The 5,246-nt window shown below is 36.3% G+C and overlaps 1 long non-coding RNA gene across 1 annotated transcript; it reads left to right on the top strand.

The window, feature by feature from the left end:
• Nucleotides 1-424: 424 nt before the first annotated feature.
• On the top strand, nt 425-3,739 carry LOC130993645 (uncharacterized). The gene is made up of 3 exons (XR_009091729.1): nt 425-733; nt 2,803-2,867; nt 3,463-3,739. It is a non-coding gene; the product is annotated as an uncharacterized LOC130993645 (long non-coding RNA).
• The last annotated feature ends 1,507 nt before the right edge of the window (nt 3,740-5,246 follow it).

Below are 5,246 nucleotides of genomic sequence, written 5' to 3'. Positions count from 1 at the left end.
TTTCTTATGGTAATTAGGGTTCAGCATCCATTAATAAAATACGGACTTATGTGAATTTGATGATTACATACGTGATAATTTATTTTTATTTTTATTTCAACGGATGATGCACTCAAAATATATTTTGAGTCCATTAAGAGAATGATGGAGCTCAAAGATTTATTTTGAGTTTTCAAATCGAAAAAAAAAAAATTATGTATTTATTTATTTTTACCGAGAAATTTAGGAATGATGAGTTATAAAAATTTTCCATCAATATTTTTCTCAAATTATTTTCCTATGATGTATTTATAAATTGAGAGAGTGTACTAATGTTAGTTCTATTTATTCTAATTTTGATCACAAGAGTTTTATGCTCTAGCATTTTATTAATTGATGATTAGTCTTACATATATTTTTTTTCTTACACATGGGTTATTACTACACCACATTTTTATATTTACTTAATGTAACACCCCATTATCCTCCACTAATATTTTCTTTTCCCTACCACTAATCTTTTTCCCTACCATCACTAATATTTTCTTTTCCCTACCACTAATCTTTTTCCCTACCACTACTCCTACCTCTCCACCACACTACTCCTTTTCCCCCACCACTACATTCTTTCTCCCACTCTCACAACTTTTCTCCCACCATTATCACACTCCATAGAAGCCTTTGAAGCCCCAAGAGAAGTAGCAAAGCAAGGGAGAGTGTGGGAAAACTATAGAGTGAAGGTTGTGCTTCGAGGGTGAGTTTTTCTTTGCTTTTTCTCAACTGAAAATGCTTTATGGCCATGGATTTTTACACATTTGTGTGCTATATTATGTGAGGATATGTTTTATGATTTTGGATGATTATTTTGGTAGAGTTTATTGGGTGAAAAACCGTGCATGAGGTAAGGCAGCGAATCTGCCATAAGCACACTGCTCGGCAGTGTTTTGCAAGGCGATTCCAGCCATCCAAACGGTTCCCAAAAATTCCCAAATTACTTGTGTATCATCTTTCATATGTTTTCTATACTTTAGTAAAATTTCAGAAGGTTTGGAGCTCTTATGATTTATTTATGAATTTGTAAACATCACTGCCCATCTGGAATACATTTTTGGTAAACAATCTTTGGGAGGCCATAAGTAAAGTTTCAATCGGTGAAAACCTTTGAAACTTGAATATGTCACTCTAGACTCCCGTATCTTTCTTTTGACATCGGTCTCACCATTTTTGAGTAAGGGAAACAACCGGTATAAATTCTTGAAATCTAGTTCTTATTCCTTGTACCATCCAGTAGATTTTACAAACCTACGACTTTGAGGTGGCAAAGGCCGACTTAAATCTTTGATTCTCAAGCCTATCTTTCTACTGAATATTCACTGACATGTTGGGAACTTGTTCAGTTTTAGAATTTTTGGTGAAGCCTAAAGTGGTTTTTCCGATTTATGTTCTGAATCTGCCAAACTTGAACTCTTTTTGTGCACTGAACTTTAGACAGTCATATCTTCTAAACCATGAATGTTCTTGGAGTAAATCCAACTGGAGAGTGTTATGATCTCTCCCTAGTTTCCAGATTGACCCTTGGGGTTCCCAGTGGAGTTTTGTAAAGGGAGATATGACTTTTTAAAGAAAGCCCACTGACTTGGTTGTAATCTGGAAATCTGAAATTTTCAGATTTTTGCTTGTTAAATACCCATCTTGAGAGGGCATATCTTGCTCGTTTGAATTTTTTTTCATTCGATTCAAATTGGAGAATGATCCTTGAAATGTCTAGTTTCCAGAATGTCTTTTGGAGCCTCATTTGGAGATCCGAGGCAGATTTGATGTCTGTTGCAAAACAACCTCTTAAGAGCTCAAGTTGTTGAATTATTTTCTATGTATCAAAGTTTATTTTAAAGGATGTTTCATGAAAGATTTAGTATATGTGCGTAACGAGTTTGGGACTATTTATTTTAAATGAGGTCCGTTCTTTGATTTAAATTATGATGGACTTTTAATGAATATTTTTGGGATTAAACTCTTATTTCTTGATTTATATAAATTATTTTTTTTAAGGACTTATAAATATGAATTTCGTAGGCCTACTGACCTACTGTGATCGACGGTTTATCGATGTCTAATAGCTTTGAAAATTGTATAGCAAGTCCCTACATGAGTCTTGAGTACCCTGGTAAAATTTCAAGCCATTCCAACTTCGTTTGATACTTCTTTAAAATGCAAAACCTAAACTGCACATTACTACCGAGAATTTCAGAGAACAGAGGAAAGAGTCATTCATTTCAGTAGCTTCCTGTGTGATCTAGCTTTCCAAATTTTTATGGTATTAACCTTATTGTGTTAGCTAGATATCCACCAAAGTTGAGCCCAGTTTGACAACGTTTACTATTTTTAAAAAATCCAAGTTTTCGATTGTTCAAAACTGCCGAACATGGTAGATCGTGGTAAAAACGTCATATCTCTCAAACCACTTGGAGTTTTCGACTCTACTTTTTTTTATATGAAACTAGACTCGAAGATCTTTCTTTCGGTATGAGTCTCGAGTCCAGGAGATGTCGGAGTCAGAACAGATTAAATTTTGAAGTTGAGTCAGTGTAAAAACAGAGCATGTTTTGATGATGTTTGATTGTGATTCTTATGTGCCTTATGTGTTTGTGTTGCCTATGTGTTTGAATGAGATTAGACGAGGTATGATTGATTTTTGACTGTCTTTAATGTAACGAATTATGGATGCTAGAACCCTAAAACATTAAAAGATACCCTAGGCACGTAGAATTAGACTTTGTCTTATGACAATTTCTTCACGAACTTATCGACTCTTCATCAATGAAGGTCCGGGCGACAGAAAGTGAAGCCGAAGAAGAAACGACTCCACGCCAGCTTTAAGAACAATTGAGGTGGGCATTACTTTTACTATACGTATATAGAGATCCCCTGCGTGTCGTAGGCCTCTTATACGAATATATGCATGAGATGATTTTAACTGTTAATTTCAGTTTATTATTATGCCCAAATGATAAATGACTCTTATGAAATGAAAATGAAATGTTCATGAAATGAAATGAAATGTTTATGAAATGATTGACTGCCAAAAATGTTTATGTTTTTATATGTATCCTATCTGTGTTGGTTCGCCAACTTTAAAGGAAATCCAATTGGGATCCTATGCTAGACAAAGGTCGCTAGCTAGGGTTAACGTGTACACTCATGGAGACCGCGAGTCGCTTGCGACCGGTCTTGGCGTCCGTGGTAAGGAGGCCTCCTTCCCGGCGCGTGACAGAAAGGACAGATATGGATCATATAGACTGAAAATGGGATGCGCATCCACCTTTATGAAAATGAATTAAATGTTTTAGTAAGCGCAGGTCATTCAAGAAAACCCCTGTGTGTTACTGTTGGCAGTTCAATTTATATATGTATGCATGTTGTATTTTCGGCTTATGTCACTGAGTATTTTTATACTCAGCCCTGCATGTATTTCTAAATGTGCAGGTTGAGCAGGCGATGGAATGGATCGGTGTTGAGCGGATTTCCCTTTTGATGTTTATGTAATGAAACCTTGAGTATGCATCTCCATATGCATAACTCACACGTTTTTTTCGCTGCAAACACTCTGACTTATTTATCATTTCTACTTGAACTTATTACTACTTCATTTTAATTAACTTTCAGTTGGGGTCTAGTCGTTATGGCAGACTCATTTGTGAATTACCCAAGTGGTTATATATATATACCACTAGTTTGTTATTAATGTTGGTTACTTAGTAAATCCCCTTTAATTTCCGTTTCTTATTGATCACCCCAAGTCATAACCCCGGTTAACCCGTCATTGGGATAGTGGGCTGTGACACTAGATCTTTTTGAACTCAAGTGTTAGAGTTCAGCTATCTAGTTAGACTGAAGAATTAAAGACTGAAGACTAGCGAACTGAAGTTTGAAGACTGAAGATCGCAACTTAAATGGCTGAAGACAAATACTGAAGTATTTAATGGACGGAGTTTTTACTGAAGATTCAGTTACAACTGAATAACTAATGCTGACCACGTGGAAATAGCGGACTGATACATAAGTTAAGTATTAGTGAACATTCTTCATCGGACTGAAGTCTTAAGTTTAAAATAAGCCACGTACACATCAAGTACAGCCGCATTAAATGCAGAGATATGAAGATCGTCCTTTCCTGTGTAGAGCTTTCTTATTCCGTGCTAACTTTTCAGAAGCACCATGCTCCTACAGCTAGAGACGCCCATTCCTCAACAAATTAGGAGCCTCGAAGATTGAAGCCTGAGCCGAAAATTTAAATCTATCTCACAACGGACGAATTCTTGAAGACCATCTCGCCAACGGATCTATTCAAGACTTTGCCTATAAATAGGGCTCGATGATCATCTTCAATCTTCACCGATTCAAACACTCGAGCTGAAACTTTGTAGAAATTGCGACTCAGCCTACTCACTGCTTTTCAAAGTTTGAATCGAAGAAGAGAATATTCAAAGTTCAAATCAGTTTACTGATTACCCAAATTCTCTTACATCCTTAAGCAATTTCCTCTCAAAATCCCTAGCCTAAGTTTTGATTCCAGAAACCCTGTTCTCTGTAATCATGTTGGTATTTCGAACCATTTTTCAAAAGAGTGAAAAGAGAGTTTGAGAGAGAGAGAGAGAGTTCTAGACGGTTGTCAGAACTCAATAGTTCTTAGCCCTCGCAAGCAAGGCGAGTGTGGTCATTGCAACTGCGAGCTGAGAAGGAGACGAGAAGTCCAATCCAGTGTATTGGCACTGAAACTTTGTTTCAGTTTAAGGTTTGCTGTGCACCCGTAAGCACAAGCCCAGAGTGATGGCAATTTGATCAACTGGTCGTGGACGTAGGAACTTGTTTCCGAACCACGTAAAAATCTCGTGTTGTTTATCGCTTTTAGTATTTACTATTCCTTACTTGTGCACAAACTCTTCATTTAACCGAAACTGATAAACTGAAAAGAGAAACATAAAAATTGACTAAGTGTTAATCACAAAGGCTATTTCCTAAGTTTTATTTCCGCTGCTAGTGTTATCAGTCTAACTGACAAATCCTTGGATAGGAAGTAAGATTTATAACACCCATCTGATTTCAAAATCTAGATTGAAACCTTACGTGGATCTTCAGTTAAAGCTTAGTGCCTAACTGAAATCAAAATACTGAAACTGATTCAGTATCAGTCTAAACCCATTTCTAAATTGAATCATCTTTGACTGTTGACTTCAGTCGACACCTTTCAGTATCAGTCGATACTCACT

The sequence above is a fragment of the Salvia miltiorrhiza genome, chromosome 7 (assembly GCF_028751815.1).
Source record: "Salvia miltiorrhiza cultivar Shanhuang (shh) chromosome 7, IMPLAD_Smil_shh, whole genome shotgun sequence".
NCBI lineage: Eukaryota > Viridiplantae > Streptophyta > Magnoliopsida > Lamiales > Lamiaceae > Salvia > Salvia miltiorrhiza.
The sequence above is the reverse complement of the archived record's forward strand: the minus strand, read 5'-3'. Positions and strand labels throughout refer to the sequence as shown.